This window comes from Dermacentor albipictus, chromosome 7, assembly GCF_038994185.2.
Source record: "Dermacentor albipictus isolate Rhodes 1998 colony chromosome 7, USDA_Dalb.pri_finalv2, whole genome shotgun sequence".
Taxonomy (NCBI): domain Eukaryota; kingdom Metazoa; phylum Arthropoda; class Arachnida; order Ixodida; family Ixodidae; genus Dermacentor; species Dermacentor albipictus.
Genome location: NC_091827.1, coordinates 105,837,017 through 105,859,951, shown reverse-complemented (window position 1 = coordinate 105,859,951; position 22,935 = coordinate 105,837,017). Strand labels below are relative to the sequence as shown.

The window sequence follows — 22,935 nt, the reverse complement described above, 5'->3', positions numbered from 1 at the left end:
AACGTTGTCAAACGCTCCTTTCAAATCAAGTGCCAGGATGGCCCTTGTCTGTGACTTGGGGGGTGTCTCAAGGAGATCCTTGTACAGGTACAAGAGGGCGTCCTGGGTCGATAGGTGAGGGCGAAAGCCGAATTCAGTGTTAGGTAGGAGGTTGTTCTCTTCTAAGTATCTACTGAGTCTCGTGTTGATGACCCGCTCTATGAGCTTGCCCAAACACGAGGTCAGCGATATCGGTCTTAGATTATCCAGTTTAAGGGGTTTGTTCGGCTTTGGAATGAACCGAACCTCGGCCGTCTTCCAGGATATTGGTAGCGTTCCTGTAGCCCAATGCTGCTCGTTGAAGCATTCCACCAGCGAGGTGATGGTGTCATCGCTGAGGTTAAATAAGAGCTTAGCTGTTATTTGATCTGGACCTGGAGCTGCATTTTTTCTCATGGCCGCTATTTCTGCTTTGATCTCGTCCTTCGTGAGTGGGATGTCCAGCTTCGCATTCGGCAGCCCAGAATACTCCGGTTGTTCCACGACTGGGTCCGTGCACAGATACCTGGTCTTGAGCTTTTCCATCAACTCTGTGTCCGTACCCGGGATGGTGTGTACAATCTTCGTGAGCCTGTCTTTAGTGGCCGACTTGCTGCTGCTGGGGTCGATTAGGACACGCAGGAGCTTCCAAGTCTTTGACACACCTAGCTTCCCCTGAATACCATCGCAGAGCGTATTCCAGTTCTGTCTAGCCAAGGATATGGCGTAGGATTCTGCCTTTTTGTTTATCTCGTCTATTTTTTTCCTGAGTTTGCGGTTAAGCCGTTGTCTTCGCCATCTCTTTGTCAATGAGTGTCTTGCTTCCCATAAATGCAGAAGATGCGGATCGACCGCTGGGCAATCTTCTGTCGTGCTGACCTCTTTCGTAAAGGCTTTCAAAGCTTGCACCTCACCCTTAACCCATTCCTCTAGGTTTGTAATAGAGTTTGCAGTAGATGCCCGGGCCTGTCTCCACCTGTCCCAGTTCGTAATTCTTGCGACACCTATTTTTCGTTTGCACGCGTTTGTGCTTATCTCCAGAGAGAGGATGAAGTGATCGCTTCCCAGGTGCTGTTCGGTATTCTTCCAAATCGCGCTGTTTATATTCTTGGTGAACGTCAGGTCCGGACACGTGTCTCTACTAACACTGTTTCCCAGCCTCGTAGGGTAAGTGGGATCGGTGAGGATCGATAGCCCTTCTTGCGTCACCACTACTTCCAGTTTTCTGCCTTTTGGTGTCGCCGCCGGGTAGCCCCATGAAGGGTGCGGTGCGTTGAAGTCGCCCCCAATCACGCAGGGGGCATGGCCCGCTAAGCTCAGAAATTTCTTTATGAGGGAACCCAATCTTGCGTGCCTGTCTTTGGGAGGGCTGTAAACATTCAATACATGCGTGCTTGTCGCTCCTCTTTGGAGAGGAAGAATAGTAATGTAGCAGTGCGCAATATCCGGCTCAAAAGGGTCGTGCAGTATGGCAGTGTATAGTTTGTGCACTAACGTAGCAGTTAACTGGTCTTGCTGATAAGTCACATAGCCTTGGAGTTTGATAGGTATTAGGTGGGGTTCTTGAATTAGGATAGCTGCCGGTGGGTCAGATTCCTGAGATAGTAGGAGATTAAGAGCCGCCTGCTTTCTCCTGTAGCCCCGGCAGTTCCACTGCCAGATCTTTATTCTAGGTTTGGCTGGCATGGTGAGTCTGTATCGGAGGGCTCGTCCACTTGCATTGTACGAGCGAATTTGGACTTATGTCTTTTATCCGCATGTTCCTTCCGAAGTGCAGAAATTGCCGTCTCCGTGTACCGTCTGTTGTTTGCAATCTGCTCTCGAATTTCTTGGAATTGGGCGTTCACGTATATTGGAAAGGCTCGAAACTCCTCCTTGAAGGATTGGAGTTCTTGGATAATTTGTTGGTAGACCTCGCCTAAAGCAGGCTGGGAGCTAGGTGCCTGCTGTGTTTGGCTTTGAGGAGTCGGCTGAGTTACCGGCGTTATTGCATTAGTAGTGGCTCGCTTAAGCTCTTGGTTTTGGATTGTTAAAGCGCTAACTTGTTTTTTAAGACTTTCTATCTCTTTTTTGAGTGCTGCCAACTGCGTGTTATTATGGGGCGGGGAGGACGAGGGGAGGGGAGGCCACTCTGCAAAGCTCTCCTTCGAATCTGAGAGCTGACCCCAGGACGTCTTCTTCAGCGCCCCGGTGGTCTTCGTGTGGTTCTCCTTCCCTTGTTCTTTACCCGCCTCCACGTGACTGGCGTTCTGGTTGGAGCCGGTTGCCCGGCGTCTCGAGCTCGAACGGCCGCGAGAGGTGGAACGAGAGTGGGAGACTGATGACGACGCTCCTCGCCATCGCTGTTCAGGTTGCTTCTTCTGCCTTGGCCTGCTCCTACCTTCTTCAAGTTCCGTTGTTGATGCCGCGTTTGAAGACGTGGCACTGGCGTTCTTGTTCAGTGGTCTGTGGAATTTCTCCTTGCAGTCCCTTGAATAAGTCTTGTGCGGACCCTTGCACAGCGCGCAAACGGGTGCGCACTCGTGCGTCTCATCTGGACTCGGCGTTCCACAGTTCTGGCAAGCAGCCCCCTTGGGTTTCGGGCAGACGTCTGCTCGGTGACCTGGCATTCCACAGTTGATGCAAGCCGCCCTCGTTTTCCGGTAGATGTAGCAGCGGCGCTCTGACCACCCGTAGTTGACCGTGAATGGAACTTTCTGGCCGGCGAAGACGATGACTGCCGACGTAGTCTTGCCCAGACGGCGCGCTCCCAGGATTGTATGGCTGGGTGAGGAGACGTCTTGGAAGATAGAGTCATCACCCACTTCAGGATTGATATTATGTATTACACCCCTGCAAACATCCTCTGGCAAGGCAACGTAGGCGGTGACTGTTATACTCTTGCCGTCGAGGTGCAGACTATTAAGCTTGGCGAGGCGGAACGCATCGTCCTCACAGTGAGTACACATCATTATAATGTTCTGCTGGCTAACAACGCGCAGAGTTGGCTTTTCTTGTAGCGGTGTGTCAAGGGCCGCTTGGATCCCTAATTCGAGATCGAAGGAGCGTGGAGCCACAGATTGCAGATCCACCGTGGTTTTAGGTCGGATGATGACCTTGTACGGAAAATTCTTTAAACTCGGTAGACGCGGAGGTCTCGGTGCGGGAGGCTCTCGGCGTTCTTTCCGCTCCGGCTCTTGCTTGGGAGCTGTCGATTTAGCTTGCGCCGCTCTTTCGTTGTTGCGCCGGGACCATATGTTCCAGCCATGGCTGTTGTCTTCCTTCGGGAGATCCTGCGGGGGCGTCAGCTGCTCCTGGGATGTTGGTACATGGCTGAAGTCCATCTCCGTCGGGTCGTAGCCTCTTAGGGAATTCATAGTAGTCGCGGTAGTCATGAGTGAAGCGGGAGCACTCGCCGGCGAACGTCGTTAGACCAAGCGTTGCGCGAACGCCATGCCGCGCATCCGCGGGCGCACCTGCGTCTCTGCTGCGGTGATGCACCCAAACCACTGGGCCGTTAGGGTTAGCGCTCTTCGCGTGGTGCTGAGAAGTCACACAGTCTTTACCGCCGAGAATATGGCACTCACAGGTTCACTGGTGGTATTAGGCGATGCCAAGCGTTGAAGGGAACCCGTGGATGGTAAATATACGGTGATCCAATGTTGTAATCCACCGCAATCGAAGATTGTCAACGGAGCCGAAGCATCGAACGTCCGCTCTTGACGAACGCTTGCAGCGCCCCCTTCGACATGCTGCTTTGTATGTTGTATGCGTGATTAGAAAGAATTTAAGCACCGTTCGCTTGACTTTACAGAGGGCTTGTAGCCTCTGTCTTACGGGGCTATGAGGGATTGCATTTTTTGATTGATTGGGAGTTTTAGTGTTGCTATACGATTTTCTCATTGACACTTTTCACGGAATTATAATATTTGAGAAGGTCATTAATTAATTAGGGCTAGTTATTTAATTAAACCGCATAAAATTTAATCTGAGTATCTCCAAGCGATGGCAAACAACATTATCTTGAGTCTGTTCAGCTACGTTGTGTTTACATATTTTTAATGTTTGGCTCAAGTTACGTGGGACACCCTGTACATACGCATAGGTATATACATTGTTTGACTATGCGTATGACTTGCTATTGAATTGACACCATGTAATTATTCGTCCTTTCATTAAAGATCACAAGTCCCGACTTCTCTGTGTAAACTTAAGGTCTAGGTTCGTCGCTGCCTTGCCACAAATATTCGCAAGTGTCTAAATCACATGCGTTGTCCGTTAGTGGCAGAATGTCGTCATCGTACATCAGTCCGGGGACCTTCTGTAGCGCGATTTGTCTATTACTCATGATAGATAAATCAGACCCTAATTAACTGTTTTCCAGTAGCCCTCCCCCCCCCCCTCCCGCCCCCGACAACAGTGCCACATTGAAGTGATCGCGCATCGCGACAAGCTTGGAGAGGTCGGTTTTCACGCCTCCCATTTCCAGCCTCCCTAAAGCTGTGACTTCGACGTGGCGCCGCTAAGTCAGAGGGTGGGGGTTAGAATGCCAGCCGAGGCGAGCGCATTTCCACGGCAACGAAATTCAAGAAGTGTAGCGTACCGTGCATTGTGGGGAAGTTGAAAGAACGCCCAGGTAGGCAAAATTAATCGGGAGTCTGCGACTACGATGTGCCTGATAATTATGTCGTCGTTTTTGCACGTAAAACCGAAGGATTTATTATAATTCACTTTAAACAATCAATCTATTCGCGGCAAAGCACTCAACTCAAAATCCAGATATTTTCCGCCCCAACCCAGATCTAATCGGGTCCGCACTGCCCCATCTGTTACGAATTACGGAAAAACATTATCCAATGCTTTCCCTCAGAGAGTTGCTATTAAGGTAAATAGCATTATTTGCCTTTATTCAGCCATTTCGAACATATCTGTCCGTCCGTCCGTCCATCCGTCCATCCGTCTGTCTGTCCGTCTGTCCGTCTGTCTGTCTGTAATCTTACGCCGACCCAGTGGCGGAAGTAGCCTACCTGCTTGGGCCCTTAGCTATGTGATCCTTTCATTCCTGATGACGCAAGGAAACCAAGCCTGATGCCACCAATGCTCAGAAATCTATTAGCGCAAATAATGCTCTCGCACACCTTTTTTTGATGTACCATGGCGCGGAGGCGTTTCTTGTACAATGTAGGAGAAAACATTGTGAAGACAGAGGTGCACGGTTGGGTGCATCTGTTCTAAGTTCAACTTGAATTGCGTCAAGAAAACCTGTCCGAGTATTCGCACCTGCTTTATTAGGTGCCTGCTGCACCAACAATATACAGGCGGTCTTCTTTAACGGCACCGAATATTAAGGAATAGATCAATGTAAATCTTCCTGACATTATTGTTATCATTCGAGTGTTCAGATAGTAACCTCCGGATACGGATCAAGTTGAGCAGTCGTGTGCGCAATTTACGAATGTATGTTAATTACCATTTAAATAATTGTTTTGGGTGGCTAAAGCAAATAAGTAGTCTGGAGCCTGTCTTCGACATATTGTAGTTGAGCGAATATATGCTTAATAATCAAGCTTCTGTAAAAGCTAAGAACAAATATTTTGTAATTAAGCGTTCTCTGAAAGCCTAACTGACGCGGAAAACGATCGTGGGTAGCATCGACCTGACCGCTTCCAGCCTTTCGAGATATTGCGATGAATGGTACGGCTTCGTGAGTCCTTGCGGCCAGGCGACTGTCGATATTTATTCACATCGTTTTTCAGAAGGCAAGCCGTTTAAAGTTTAAATGTCAATGTAGCAACGAACGTGCGCTGCCGAAAGCGCGCTTGGATGCAGAAACGATGCACGATTGAATGATAGTGCAGATTTAGCGCGTCATTGCTCTCAAGGCATTGCGCTGCCGCCAACGGAAGCAAGATAACGAAGTTGAACTGCTTGGCTGCTTCTTACGGGGCCGCGCCAGCCAAGGGCGGCAATACTGACGTCACAGGCGCATTTTTTTGTCGGTTTCGCTTTAAGAAAGATATAATGCTACAAATGCAGTGTCATTCGTTCTTGTCTCGAGGATTTAAACACGGGTTTTGATGCTCTCCACACCGCGTTTGTTTCCAAAAGTAGGTGTAAGCAGGAAAATGTTCACTCACACCCGAAAACACACAAACACCCTCGCACGCACACATACGCACTCTCTCTCCCTCGCACAAGCACACACTCTCTTACTTACCAGCACTCACACGCTCTCTCCATCGCGCGCACATATATCCATGCGCGCACAAACACGCACTTTTGTTCGCAGGCATGCATGCTGAAAGACGAATACGCACGGTCGCACACGTGCACATTCACACGCCGCCATGCATGCGCTGCAAGCACGCAAGCGCACGCACACATGCACTAACACGCAGATCCAGGCATGCACACACACCGCGAACACTCACACACGCATACACGTACTCGCGTGCATGCATTTGCAAATATGGAGGCACTAGCACGCAGACACACTCTCCACTTGCACGCACACACACGTAGTCTCTCTCTCCCTCGCGCATACACATGCTCTTTCTCCCTCGCACACAAACACACTTTCTGTCTCCCCCGCACACAAACGCACACTCCCTCACACGCACGTACTCTCTCTCCATCCATCATACGCACGCACGCACGCACACACACACACACACACACACACACACACACACACTATACGACCGAATAGCCATCCACACAAACACGCACACATTTATCCGCAATCGTGCATGCTGAAATTCGAAAACCCGTTGGCACGCGCACACGTTCACACGCGGCCACGCATGCACCGTAAGCGCGTGCACACGCGCACGCACACACGCTGCGAACGCTCACACACGTCGCGAACGCTGACACACGCATTCACGCACTCGCGCGCATGCAAACGCAAATACGGAGGCACACGCCCGCACACTCATACACAGAGTGAACATGCGCATAGAACCATACCTAGGCACGCTCAAGACATGCACACGCATAACCACTCTGTACCATCTCGGCTGCTTCTCAAAAGCCTGCACGTGCCAACAGGCTGCATAACACTCCCTCTACCAATACCTTCTCAATGCCAACTGTAATAAATCGCTTTATGGTTTAAATTTGGCGCTTTTTCAAGCCAATGTGCCCTCTGGCGGGAGGGTGCAAAACAATTTTCTCCTGTCGTTGGACTTCACCGCCCCTGTCTGACTTTTTTTAACTGCTTTAACGTAACACCAATGCTCTGACTAAGTGCCAAAATGCATATGTTGCTAGAAGGGACTACCCTCTTGTTGTAGTCATTTGAAACTTTTTGACCCTCGCCCAATATTCTGAAATATAAATTCGAAAAAAAAAATTTCCCATTGAGTTACACTTGTGCGTTGCTGTGAAGTTCCGAAGGAGAATGTCCAGAATTCCTGGACATGCCAATAAACACGTTTTCCTAAAGTGTATTTCTACATATGCGTATATATATAATCAGTATATATAACACTTAAAAATAGCACGTGACGCTCATTAGTAAACACTCCGCACTAGCTAAATTTCACAAGTTTCTTTCTGTCCCGGTGCTCCCATCACCATATTCATCACCATAATCGTCATGGGAGAAAGAACTTATATTTACCGATTACACACCCATTATAACAAATAATGATAATCAAATTAACAAAGCCAGTTATCTGCAAATGATGCCTGTGGCGCCATACTCTTGAATAATTAAACACGTCCTTTTTCCATAAATTGAAATAGCATCTTTATAATACTTTTTTATTGGGTATTATTCGTAATACCTACTATCAGTGTTTTTCGGAGCTAAATGTCTAAATAAAATTGGAACTTCATTAAATTACGAGGATTGACGCGCAGAAACTATGATCTGATTCCGAGGCACGACGTAGTGAGGGAGTCTGGAAGATGGGACCACCTATTGTTCTTTAACGGGCTCCTAAATTTAAGTACAGGGGTGTTTTCGCCCCCATCGGAATGAGGCCACTATGGCTGGGATGCGAGCGCGCGACCTCGTGCTGAGCATTTGAACACCACAGACACTAAGCAACCACGGCACATAGCTGAATATCCATGTCAGAATTTGTTTTATGGGTGAATAAATGTCAAACGACTAGCAATTCCTTGACCGATTGTCTTATTCGCTGATTGCTGGTCTGACGCTTGCTAGCAATAACATTTGAAAATGCCTCGGTTTAGTACGAAAGAATAAAGATATGCCAGATAGCACATGCTTTCCATTCCATATCATGTGCCCTAGCAACAATGTAACATCGAATAGTAAAACTTGACTCGTGTGCGGAACAGTAACTGGATGTAATTCCTAGTATGGAAACTGTACAGTCTGGCGAACATCTTCCCAAATCAGGAACAGTAAAATTGTGGAGAGGAGCACAAACTGCGTAATTACGGCATAAGGAAAGGCTCTTCAGAGGTGTAACGTTGTGCTCTACCTCGAATATTCTTGAGCGAACTAATCTGATTAACGTGCACGGTAGAACATCGCGTTATTATAGTCATTCTGCTTGATTCTTCGAAATGACGAACACTCGCACCAAAACTGAAAAATGCATGCTGGAATAATTAGGAAATATTCGCTAAATAGTGCTAAAATAAACACTTTACGACACTTATTGCAATTTACGAATTCTAGGCGGTGAGCATGCAAGCCACACCCACCTCGAACATTTCTAATGGATCGCACAAGTTTCCCAATGTTAGTTATGAAACTTGCGGCAAGGCTGCACTATTCTTCTACCTACTTTTTATAATAGCGCCTTCTTGTACACTGAAGCACAAAAGTAACTTGAACGCTCGCATATTTACCCCACAATTTTGGGATGAATATCTCGAAACTGATGATGTCATTCCTAATGTTCGTTCTAAGTTGGTGCGCCTTGCAGTCACCCTGGCCGGAGTTCACAATATTTGCCATTAATTATTTATTTAAGAAGTTCTTTAGGAATACTTCCGTCATTAAGATTCGTCATTTTTGCTTTCTTGTGCAAAAAATGTCCGGTTATTTGAGTAATCCAGCTCAATGAGAAGAGTTATGTTATCTGCCAGAGGCAGTTTTAAAAATTCTGTATCACCTAAAAGAGAACATCCCGTCTATGGTGACTAGAAATAGAAGTTTAGAGAAGGAAGTAAAAATGCTAAACTTAAAAGGTAATTGTGTTGCGATTTTGCGCGTACAAAGGCAGGAATCTCACTGTGAAACAGGCCATAGTGGCGGACTTCAGAACTATCCTGGCGGCGTTGCATTCTTTAACGTGCACCTAAGTATAACCACATGACCGTTTTTGTAATCCATTCCGCATAGAAATGCGCCTGCCATAGCGATAAAGGAACATATCAGCTGCTTATCCCGATAGCCACTAATGAACTACGGCGGGTGAGTAAAAAAAACTTTGATAACTTAAATCACACATACATTTGCTTTCGAAATATCTATAGATCATATTTTGTAAATATGTAAGGGCTTAGCAGTGTTCACATTCTTGCTCTTCATGGATATAAGGTCGGCTTCTAATGTAGTTGCATATTTGAGGTCAGTGAAAATTCCACCTAAAGGAGTCACAAAAGAGCACAACATCTCATGATAATAAGTGAGCGCGGAAACTATGGACTTAGTAAGAAAATGATGCATTGTTCTTTTGCCGGAGAATATGTTCAGAAAAATCCTAAGTTTACTCGTTGATGAATATGAATTCCTGTAAACGCTCAATCCCAGTTAACTACATCATTCCTCCTTTGACCGACAAATATTTATCAGCGGCTGGAGCCCGAACTTAACAAGGTCTGGTGATATTGCATCCTTGAGTTTGTGTACATAGCGGCAACGATTCTGAAGTGAAGCCAGAACGGAAATGCAACGAGGAAAGGAGCCGCCTTGCCGGCAAATAGTAATTGCCTCAGGAAGTCGGTCGTACTTCTTCTCTGGGAAGTAAGTTCGGCTCCAACACAGGGCAAGTTGTGTTTACCAGTGGTTCCCTGGCCTCGTTAGTTGACGTTCACATCCGCTTGGTTACAGCTAACCAATGCACTCAGAAGCTCAGTGTTTAGAAAAATGGTGGAAGTCGATGTTTATGCACACACACACAGTTACTTTCTTCCGCATACACAGGCAAACCTCTTTCATAAGTACCTCAATTTTATATATCAAGTTTAATTAGGTTTGGGGGTTTTACGTGTCAAAGCCACGATATGATTATGAGGCATGGGGTACTGCGAGACATTCGATTATTTTTGACCACCTAGGGCTCTTCACCGTCCACTCAGATGACGGTACACGAGCACTGCTGCATCTCTCCCCCATCGAAATTCGGCCGCCGCTGCCGTAATTTGATCCCGTGACCTCGAGCTTAACAGCGCAACACCAAAACTACTACGTCCTCCATCACCCCGGATCAGTTTTGAAAGTTGCAGTCTGCAGGCAATGCCGTGCATTTGCTTTGTTGGTCAAAGCAGTCAGAGAAATAAAGCTTTAATATACTGCGGATTTAATAGCTTGGGATTTAGATATCAGTATATGCAATCAATCACAGATTTATAGGGTTGTGGTTTTTTGATCGATCTCTTATAGGGGAATGACCTCTGCGGGGACACCTAAATTAGACTAGTAATGTTTACCGTAGGCAGCTCGTGTGAATACTAGGGAAATAGATATTAATGAACAGGTGACTATTGCCCTTAAAACGACTTGGTTGTAGAAAAAAGTAATAGACTGGGGAGAAGATGTTCCTATTACAGCGCCATACTCTAATAATGTTTTGCAGTCGTGCAGTTTCATTGCTCTCTAAAGAAAAATATTGCATTTGCACCATTTCTTTGCTTCATGATATTGCGCTACAGTAACGATTGATTTATGCTCACCGAAGTGATCATTAACAGCATTCATAGTGTTCTTTGTGAATGTATAAAGTATAAATATATAAAGGTCAATCGCTTCAATCTGGAATCAGCAGGTTTCGGGTACTATGCAGGATGCGCCGAGTTTCTCGTTAACCCGAATTTTACCCGAGTTGGCTCGAGTGTATTCAGTGAACGGAGATAGCATGGAATGCGCAAAAGCTACAGTCAAAAAAAATGTTGACAAAAAGGCGCGCCTGACAACATGAGCGCACCCTGTGCGGCACGCTGCTTCCACGTTTCAAGCACAGAAGGCTGCACAACGAAACGCGCCAGCGCCGCGTATTGTTATCAGCGGATTATCGCAACTTAGCAATACCGTGACTCTCGCGCTGTCTATCTGCACACTTGCCGTGAGTCGCTTGCCATGCCTTTATCGGGCGCGTCAAGGGCATGCCTCCTCTTTCCTCCATCGAATGCGAAGAGGGTACATGCGGAGCATTCTTGCACCTGCACTTTCGCTCAAACCTATAGCGTAAATGCAACAAATAAAATAACAAACATTTTTATTTCTTTAATTGTCTAATTTTCGTGTTGAATGCTAGTAATTTCTGATGAAAAACGGAGATCGAGCAAATTATTAAATTTTGCACTTCTTACCGCGAGTGACGACAGTGAGGTGAAAGCTTAGAAGCGGATACATTGGAAGGGTCGCACGCACGAGGGAGTTCGTGCGGTGAGAAGTCGCCTTGGTGCGCTGATGTGCTAATCTCAATAGAGTTAGTTAGTCATGACCATTCCTTCTTTATGAGGGGAATAGTGATGCAGCGACGCGGTAGGGCTTCTCATTGCAGGCGCTTCACTAGGCTATGAAGGCCACCACTTTGCCAACTAAAAACGACACATTAGTCATACATACGAGAGCAACGGCTGTCGCTGCAAAATGGCGGCACGTTATTTTAGGGCCCGCAATGACGCAGTTCAGTGAAAATGTACCAGTTTATCTTTGTGCCGGAAGCCTGCGCGATGCATTGCGAAGTGCGGGCTTCCCAGCGACATAATTTGTCGCTTGTCATGGCTTGCCCAGTAAAGGTGCCTCTGCGCACATGTACACAGCATTTGAGTGTGTTGTGCACTCCAAGGTGCTGGCGCATTACCTCTGCTGGAGCGAGCAGCGATAGCAGATGGATATCGTAATGCCACCGCAGCAATCGCATTTTGGCAGGTGAGGGCTCTTGTGCGCAGTTATGAAATGAAACTTCGAAAGGAGGAAGGTGTTGGGACTGTTGAGTGCGCAGTGCTTGTGATTAAGAAATGTCATTGCACTGGGTCTCGTAAAGCGATTCTCGGATGCGCATCGTGTTTATGACGCTGTGGCTTCGATACATCACCGATGACAGAGCAGCCATCTCAAACCACTTTTTCAATAATCACTCCTCAGCATCGTCGTCCCCCTCGGCTCATCGACGCCTTGCAAGCAGCTACAGTGAGGTGCCACAATGCAGGCAATGAAACCGTGTGGTGGGGTCATCTCAGCCCGATGAGATATATGCATAGGCCAGCGACAGTCAACGCTTTCTTTTTGATTGTTCTGCCTAGTAAATCACCAATGACAGTGCGTTGTGCGTGTTTTATGTCGGCGGTCAAGATTGATGATGCCTCTCAGCTCGGCACCGATCGATGGTGCCGGAAAATAAGTTGGGCGTGACCCAACCTTAGTGGGTACGCGCACAATCGCTACATGCCTCGAGCAGTGCGTGACCTCTGGTTTCAATTGACAGGCGAACTCATGCTAAACTCGTACATCGCGAAACCCCTTTCGAGTTCAAGTCGGGATCATTGCGGCGGCTGCAGCTCCCTTTGTCATTGTATCCAACGGCAGCAAGCGTCAGTATGACCGTCTGGACCCGTTCACGTACATGACCGACGTGGAGTTTCAGCGTCATTTTCTCCTGTTGAAGACGTCAGTGTCCTGGCTGTGTGACGAGCTAGGCGAAGATTCGCCTGTAGAGACATCGTGGCGTGCTTCATTCGCTGACCGTTGAAGAACAAGCCCTCTGCACCCTCCGTTTCTACGGGACTGGGAGTTTTCAGGGAAGCGTCGGCGCCCAGCGTTACATTGGACGTCATCAAACTACTGTGAGCCCCTGTGTCAGAGATGTGTCTGACGCGCTTATCCACGCGGCAGTGCGTAAGCGGTGGCTGGCTTTCCTGAAGACTGCGGCTGAGCGTGCTTATATAAAAGAAAGCTTCCTACTTCGCGGGAACATTACGAACGTAGCTCGGTGTGTCGATGGAACGTACGTAAGAATTAAGGCGCCTCCAATGTCAGCGGTACAGTGATTAGCATTGAAGCTGTGCCTAGACACGCCATATTGCCAAGTAGCCGACTTAAATTTTATGTTACTGACATCTCACATGCGGCTGCCTATATAATGACTTTGTCGCTGGTTGCTGACTTTTTGCCGATTGTTCTACATGTCTGTCAAGGTGCCTTCCAAATGGCTCACTTTCTTGGGAAAGGGATTAGTTAAGTATAGATAGATAAATGGTTATCACAAATTGTGTGAAGTACACTATGAATGCTAATCTCATGAGGAACTTGGGGTTCTTCATTGGTGAAGGTACTTCCCTACTAAAAAATCCTATTTGTTTTCAAACGGGTTTCATCAAATAGGGTTATGGAACGGGACCCCGTTTGATCCTGTTCAGTCCTGACCTGTTTAAATCCCGTTTATTCCCGTTTAAACCTGACCCGTTTAAATCCTGTTTAAACCTGACCCGTTTAAATCCTGTTTAATCCTGACCCGTTTGAATCCTGTTTAATCCTGACCCGTTTAATCCCGTCCTATCTAACCCAGACCTGTTTGGCCCTGTTCAGACCTATTTTTTGCTACATCCATACCAGGTCCTTTCAGAATGGATTGATGTTGCTTAATATAATGTACTCTTTACACCTATTTTGTACACTTGTGTATTTGCGATCAGCATTGAAGAGAAGTAGATCTGCATTAGGTTCGCAACAAGAATGCCACTTTCATATGTAGGTTTGCCTGGTACATTGCTTGATACGAAGATGAACACAATTTTTGGCATAAATTGATTAGCACTACCAACACTGATGTGATACATCATGAACAAGTTTTGTATGACCCACGAGTACGTTCTCTATGTATGACCTACAAGAAAATGCACCCTGAAGAAGATTGTACCTCATTTTCATATTTACTACAAGTATGCAAATGTAATTCTTGCAAGTTTAGTATATGTTCGATTACTTGTACTCGTCTTAATGCAGTGCTTTTTGCTGTAATGGTTTGTTCACAAATCCACAGTAAAGCGTAATTTTGGGGTGAAAAATGTCAGGCAAAGTATTGGCATGTACTTGTAAGTGAAAAAGACAAGTATACTTTACGTAGGTATTTCTGTACACCCACTTGAGCTTTCATTAAGCCTGAAGTCCTCCGGCTTAAATAAAAGCATGTCATAAATGTCCCAAGGACTGTTTATTGGACCTTCTAATGGTATTTCGATGCATCCAGTCTGCCGAGAGAAGACCGCTGGAGTGGGTTGCTTGGGTGAGAGCGAGCAGGGCACCTGAAAAAGTAAAGCCAATAATTTATCTTGACTCATGCAACAGGTTAGCACATAGGCAAATTTGCCTATGTTCTCACAGATAAGAAAGGTTCAGCATTCCGGTCATAAAAGATAATGAATAAATCTTATTGAAAAATATGTGGTTTCATGCACTGCCGATGTTTCAAGGGAACATGGATTACTGTGGGAGAATAAGCTGTCATAATTAGCAGGCGATTGAAGCAAGTCTTATAGGAAAAAGATGGACACATCGTTTGATTAACAATAACTACTAGTATTGAAGCAACAGAATACAAACATGAAATACTTTTAAAAACAACACCGACAGGTTGAGATAATAAATTATTCAGAAACTAAACCCTTCTGCCAGCAAAATACCGCAGTGTACTGGCTTTGACATTGCGCTGCTCAGGCAGAGGGCATGGGATTGAATCCTGGCCACAATGGCTGCATTTAGATGGCAGGGAAATGCCAAAACCCCTATGTAAGCTCTATTGGGTACACGTTAAAGGAGACTAGGGATCCCACCAACTTCAAGTTACAAAAACCGGGGTAAATTTCGAGATAAGCAAACTCACAAAAGTAGAAGGCCCTGGCCATGCGAAGACCATATAAAGCCTTTTAAGGTAGGTGCCAGCAGCCGCTAAATTTCTTGCAATAGCGAAACATAGCAGAAGCGGTATTTTGGCGTAGATCACTTTTGCAAGGTATTTAACAATTTGACACCCGACATGTTGTGCATCTATGGGCAACAGCAATTCTGGCATAGATCATAGCAAACACTGTTGCAACTAGGTATACATAGACACATAGGTATAGGTACAGTCGCCGACTGATTTTCCGGACATGATTACTCGGTCTGCTTCACAGCATCGCCATTCTCCCCATGGACCATAATGTATAACAACTTCCAAAAATTCGGACGCCTTGCAACCTCTCGTCTGATTTTTCGGACAATCCTTGAGCCAACTTGATCGAGAGCACCATGCACCGACTCTGACCGTTGCATGGTTCTACTTGCTGAACGCCATTTTTGTTTTGAACGGAGCCTCCTTGCTGCCCCACGAAGTGGCGCTACTGCAAATCCCTGCTCATAATCATCGTCTCTGCCTGGTTTGTAGCTACAGCAGTTCCGGTCTCAGCTTAGTATGCAATGTCAAGACAATCCAGCAGCTGATTTGTTTGTTTCTTCGTGCACGACGCTGCAAGTAGGCCAGGTTTTTTGTTTGTGCAACTGATGTCGGCGTGACGATGTTTGACGAAGCAAGATGGGCCAATTCATTTCACTAATATTTAGAATAGCTACCTGTAAGCACCACCTACCTTTCAACAACGTTTGCAAAGCAAAAACCTCATCCTGAAAATCTGCACATGAAGAAATCGGCAGCATCATCAGCGTGGGGCCTCAAGATAATTCGGCAAGCCAAGAAATTACTGACAGCATGAGTGCAATCATGCCAACAGGAAATCAGTGGCTGAATAATGCACCTTCTACCACTTGGTAGACAGTGCATTTTCGCAAGGCCCTAACTATGGCAGATCATTGTTCAGGAGTTCCCGAATGCACAACTCTATGCCATTTTCATGCTGACTCTAGGGAAGCACCTCTGCACAGTTGCAAGAAAAAAAGCTAGATGCCCCAAGAGAAATGAGCCCACTCAAGCCATGGAAGTTATGTTTACCTTGTCTTCCTACAACTACTCTAAACCTAGGACTGCTGTTTTGCACAAGGGAACAAACGTCAACATTGGTGCCTCGCCCAACACAAGTGGTCTGCGCCGTAGAAGGTGCCATCAGTCAGCCCACAGATGAGGCCCACACCAGTGCTGTCAGTGTGCTGTACAAATTGCAGAAGCACAGCCTACAAGCTTGTCTGCCTTAGTGTGATCGCAATAATGAACGAAAACCTACGAATCAAGTTTGTTTCGTGCTGAGAACAGTTGCCTCATGCTGGATTTTCCTACAATTCTTTCTAAGCACAGATAATGCTTGGTTTGTTGTGTAGGCATGTAAATAATGAAAAAGCCTGCATCACTATCTCTGAAAAAAAAAATCATGTAAGAAAGCACGTACAGTACACAGGTGCAGTGTCTATCACATACCATTTCGTGCAGTAGAGGCTGCATCGGATAAACCGGCCAATGTATAAATGACTGGCAGCGTGACCAAGCAAACTTGATGCGTGGGTCAGTTAGCAGTGGTAGTGCACTACTCTCAGTGCACATGCACCTATGTTTGAAAGCTGCTTGATCGTGACAAAATATAAAGACAAAAGCGCTGGAGAGATATCTGAGGCTTTTCTTATATGTATGACGAGGAACCTAGCACTAGCTCCCCATGCAAAGAATTACTAGGCAGTGAGACTGCTTCATATCAATGTAAAACAAGTGTCACACTCACCATGTGATGCGTCCTTTTTGTTTCTGTGCAAACAATATGTATTCAGATCTATTCTCCCCCCTTTCACCTTTTGCACAATATTACTGTGCGAGCTATAATACTGAACTGTTAGTAGCACTCTGTCCTGTTGCCTCCTTTCTTTCCTTGTGAATTGCGTGCTAAATACGTCTTTTTTTAGTGAAAGAGCACTAGTTTAACGCATAAACTAGCGCCATGGCACTTTGCAATAAAGGACTGTTGTAATTCTCTAAAAATATGTCCATGCAGAACAGTGTCAAAAGAACGCCTTAAAGAAAGAACATGAGTGTATCTACCATAAAGACCAATCCTTGTCTTTTTTCCTTAACATAATTTTCAATACCGATATTAAAGTACAAGCTCACCATATTATATCACCTTCTCAATGAAGCAAGGCACAATGGCGCCCAACTGTCGCGGGACCAACTTGGATGTGGAGATCAGCGCAGATCAGCAACATAGCATGGTCTGCTTACACTCCTTCTCCAGGTCCAGCCATACCTATAGCAGCTATAAAACAAGTGAGCTTAGAATCACAAGCGAAACAATATAAAAAGTGACGCTGAACAAAGCAACTTTCGTTAGGCATAAATAGGATCGAAATGCTGACATTATGCACATAAGTAACTTCACTTTGAGCAACAAAGCATCCAATTTAAGAAAGATATGTATGAGCTATCTATGTGAGAAAGATCAATCAAACGCCCTCTATTTGCTATACCCCTCCCCTTATGCATGGATGTCTCCCTGACTGAGTGAGCTGGGCTGATCTCAGGTATAGTGTAATTAAAGGGTGTCACTTGGTGGGCCAATCCCGATACCATTGCATGACTTGTGCAATAATTTTAATGTGTATTGTAATGCTGGCCATCCTGCAGGCACTGCAACATTATAGCACCCATAAGGCTAATGGTATTACCTGATAAGGTTAACTAATAAGTGTCCCCAGAAGCATAACTCGGCATGTATACTCGGAGGCCATTATTATAAGAGAAGCAATAGCAGAGGTGAAGCTTTATCTTGTGCCATATGCAAAATGGCCGAGCACGCCCAGCTTTTGGTTACATTCTCACTTGTGACCACTGCAACAGGCTGACTAACATGCGTAACCAGCAGTTTGTAGGACCACATTTTCATAACCTGCCATTTTTTTTACATCTGAAGAGATCAGCCTCAAGCTCCATGCTGCGCTGCACTCGAGAAGCATTATAAACTGGCAACATTTAAATGCTATGCTGCATGGTTTGTTGCATGCTTTAGGAATTTACTTATTTATTATACACATAGCTCATAGGCTCCAGTTGGAGAATTGCATGCGGTGGCAAGAAAACAAATTCTCAACTAACAAGGAGAACATTCAACAAAACAAGTCAGACCAAAGAAAAAAAAAATAACATACTCTCATAATGAGACTATGTATCTGGCAGCTAGCTTATAAAAAAAGACAATTAACCCGCCGTGGTTGCTCAGTGGCTATGGTGTCGGGCTGCTGAGCACGAGGTCGCGGGATCGAATCCGGGCCACGGTGGCCGCATTCCGATGGGGGCGAAATGCGAAAACACCCGTGTACTTAGATTTAGGTGCACGGTAAAGAACCCCAGGTGGTCAAAATTTCCGGAGTCCTCCACTACGGCGTGCCTCATAATCAGAAAGTGGTTTTGGCATGTAAAACCCCAAATATTATTATAAAAAGACAATTAGGAATATTTTACTACTGGTAGCGCTTTAGGGGATGGAATGTAGAATTCCAAGCATCATACACTTTTAAGCCACCTTTCGTGGCTTTTTGTTTTGAAGTTGTTTGTTTGAAGTGTTTTGTTACAGTAATGTAACACAATAATGGAATGCACAACAGTGAATACTTAGAAAAATGTAATTAAGAACATGGAGTCTATGTGGGCACAGATGTTAGAATTCTACATGAAAGCACAATAATAAAGATGGGCAGAGCATTTATGCTTTTGTCGGGCAACCTACAGCAAGACATACAGGTAAAAGGATATGCATGCCTCACAACACAGTCCCTAAAAATATATGTCACAATACAGTGAGTAGGTATATCATGCTTATCTACAATAGCCCCTAATTATATTTACCTCAGAGGGGGCTACCTATGTAACTTGATCAAACTGAAGGTGGGCCAAATTCTAAATATACGATTCAAGTAGACAGAAAATGGACGTTATGAATATGGCATCTACAGCAAAAGCGTTGTACATTATCGTTGTACATTATGTCATACCTGCCAACCTGTGAACATAATATTTTGTAAAAATGCTGCAGACACTAAATTCTTTGTCGGGGACATAGCACACATTATTTTAAAGCTTGCTCTCAGCACCCGCATTGTTGCATACTCACACACATTATTAATAAAGGGAAAATCGCACATCCACCCACTCGCAGCAATTGCTACAAAAGAAACCCGTACGGATTCCTCGAAAGGAAAGCCTCACAGTTGAAAAAAAGAAACCGTCCAGGTCCGGGACCACTGTCTTTCCGGGACAGCCGCTTTACAATCTAAGATAACCAGGCGGCTAGCAGATGGCCGGGCGAATTCGAATTTGTCGACAACATGAAGCAAAGGCAAGGGTCTGACGTAATAGTTCTGCGGAAACGCGTAAGGTGTAGAGAGGTAATTAATAAAGGGGAAAAAATATTACGTCAAACCCTTGCCTTTGCTTCGCGTTGTCAACTAATTCGACTTCGCCCTGCCATGTGCTAGCCACCTGGTTATCTCAGATGGTAGAGTGGCTGCATCGGAAAGGTGGTAGTCCGGGGTTCGAGTCCCGGACCAGGACGAATTTTTCTTCAACTGTGCGGCTTTCCTTTGTAGCAAATGCTATGAGCGGGCGGATGTCTGATTTTCCCTTCAATAATTACTTCTCTCCACCTCGTGTGTTTGCGCAGAACTATTACGTCACACACACATTATCAACCATTATTTAACTTGTAGTGCAGCACAAAAAGCAGCAGCGAACTTGAAACCAGTAACTGACAACTTTGTTTTCTTTTTTTAGATTACAGAGCTTTTTCAGCGTGTTTGCTGCTGCCGCTTTACGCTGCTCCATGAATTTATCTGACCAAACTTCCCTAAAGCAAGTGCCCCTCTGATGTTCTCGTTAGAGATATTGCATCGCTAATAATAAACCAGTACCATTACAATTTATTTTTTACATGCATTTTAACAATGTCATGCCCTTAATCTCTCAACAGCTTTAAAACATCTTAACCAACACAACTTCATTGTCTTTCTAAAGTGACATTCATAAAATTGTAAAATGAGCCCACATTTGTAAACCCAGGAAAAATTCAGGAGAGTTTCCAAACATGGATGATACCAACAAAATCTGCAGCTCGTGTAAGTGGCAGCAACTGCTTTGCACGCACCTTGTCACAGCATGCTCATCAGGTACTTTGCCGTGCTGTTGAGGCTGCAGAAGTGCCGCAGGTGCATATGTGGAGGTGCCTCTGGTTCACAAAATCTTGTCATCCCTAAACAATAATAAATGCCTAATTTATTGTAATCCCTGCAACCAACTGCAAACTTGTGATATAAAAAGATCACGTCATATTTTGAAAAAAAGTCTCATACAACCAGTTACATGAAGCTGCAACTGGTTGTGCAAATATCTGACCGTAACATCACAGGCGGTTAAATAACACGTAAATCGAACTGTAGCAAACATGAATCTACTATGAAAAGGTTCACACAAACGTACAGCTGTATAACGTGAAATGTGAGTTGTACTATCAAAAAATTCCTTAGGACATGAAAAGCGTTCCAAAACCTAATTTGTTTATGCGGCGCAACAAAGCACTGCTCCCAAAGGACGATGCGCTCAAAATTTCAACAGACCACCTCTTTTTCTGGAGAGACAATACAGAAAAGAGAAAGATTTTTCGATTAAAAAGAAACATTGCTTTTGTAATTTCGGCTTCTCTGCAAGATCGGAACCCTTTACAAGTACACGAAAACACACAGAACACTAATACACGTCATCTGACGACACTCTATAAACAGACGAATTTTCATACAAGCTGAAAATCTGGCCATGCGTCGACGAAGAAATCGGGTGCTATCTCGCGCAGCTGTTAGCTGTGAAGACGACACATCGACGTACTACTTCTGGAAATGCCTATACCATTTCTCAATGAAAAATTATGTACACAAACAGTAACTTTCTTTGCTTGAATTTTTGTGCCCATTTAGATCAAAGAACCACCCGCGCTAGCGTGCTTCATAGGTGAAAGTAAATAAACCACAGATAGAGCTGTTGGTAACATGAATACGTTTTAGGGCAATTTCCATGGAACTTTTTGCTAAATGTGCACTGCGACATGAAGAACAACCATTTGAAAAGCACATTTATAATTCTTGCTGCTTTACTCATTCGGATTCGGTTGTTGTACGGATCTTGCGATACGTACAAGAACGCACACTTCACGAACCAGAGACAGGAAGAATGCGCGCAAGCGCCGGACTTACCTTTCTAGGCGTACTCGGAAAACGCTCCTTTTAGCGTCACAGGTGCCGCGGCATCGACTGCACCAACGGTCCTTCCGGCGCACACACTGTTGAATTGCGGATCAACTACAGGACGTAAGAGCACAATTTTCACCAAATTCTTCCGTACAGTGTGATACGATGCGAGAGTGCCAGAGGAGGAGATCCTTTTCGTGAGCCCGGAACAAAGAAAGTGGCGAAGGCTCATACCTTCGACATCGGCGCACCACACGAAGGATACTGCGGGCTACATTACGCGGTCCCAGGGGTTTTGTGATTCTCAATGAATACAAAATGCACCACAATTACTCTCGGCACAGCGTACACACGATTAAACAACTGCATCGGACGGCGTCAATGCAGCGCGCACTCACATGTAGCTAAGGCTGAAGACGGCAAAATAATATCACCTGTAACTTTACCGGCGCTACCTGTGCTGCCATCTGTAGGCCGCCACCGAAAGCGACCGTGCTTTCGGTGATCTCATGGATGGTGACGGCGTTGTATTTCGATGTTATGCGAGTCGTACAGCGTCTTGTACGACGTGTTTCAGCAACGTTGCTTTTAATAGAGAGGACAGCAATGTGCGTATACGCCGTATAGACGTCCCACCCACTTGAATAACACAACAGGAAATTTTCAGTCTGTCGTATTTTGGGACGTTGTGACTGTCGTTCTGTTCTCTGTAGTGTGACGTCTTGTAGTCGAAAATTCTGTAGCTTCTGATCAATATATTTGATTAAAAATTGACAGAGACCTCTTTAAGGTTAAGAAAAATTATTAATACAAAAAAAAAGAAAGTAGAAAAAAAAGCTTTCGCACAGGATTTGAACTGCGGACCTCACGATTCCGAGGCAAGCATCTTACCACCGCACCACGCCGAACACGCCCACACCTCGACTAGGTTAGCAATATAAATCTTTCTCTGGGTTGCTGTTTACATTTTAAAAGCCAAGATGCGCTTTCACTTCACCGGTCGCGTCAACTGCCGTATCTCTATATGCGCAAAAGTGTTGTTACCATCGACAGGTACATCGTGGAATGCTAGAACATCAATTTTGCTGTAACGATATCCATATTTAATAAGAAATTCAGAAATAGACAACGGTGACCGGGGACACTGAAGGTTTTTACTGCTAATTTCGACACTTGTCTCTTGCTCTTTACACTTTTGAGCTCGCATATAATTCGTGCGTTCAATGCAAAATAGCTACATAAACACTCGTGGGTGAGTCTTGATCCGGACAGTATACTGGCTTCTCACGGCAGCGCTGTACCAGATTAATGAGACCCGAGCGAGAAAGCTTTTCACGCAACTTTGTGGAACAATCCAAAACTTCTTTTCCGCTTCGCATAAGCTTGTGCAATATTTCTGGGAAATTAACTAATGTGTCAGTGTAACCGCACATGTAAGTCCACAGGACTGTGTGCCCCATCTTACCAAATAAAACAAAGCGGATACGCAGCCATTCCCGCAGATGGTATGATTTTGATCAGCGGCCGATTTTGAGGAGGCCGGTAGCGCGTTGCTGGTGCCGCGTCGTCACGGCACAATTATA

General features: G+C 45.3%; 1 long non-coding RNA gene across 1 annotated transcript; it reads right to left on the bottom strand.

The window, feature by feature from the left end:
• Window positions 1-14,323: 14,323 nt before the first annotated feature.
• On the bottom strand, window positions 14,324-21,797 carry LOC139048109 (uncharacterized). Its single transcript, XR_011507521.1, has 4 exons — window positions 21,359-21,797; window positions 20,260-20,364; window positions 17,235-17,379; window positions 14,324-14,451 (listed from the first exon to the last, which is right to left on the bottom strand). It is a non-coding gene; the product is annotated as an uncharacterized lncRNA (long non-coding RNA).
• Window positions 21,798-22,935: the final 1,138 nt, after the last annotated feature.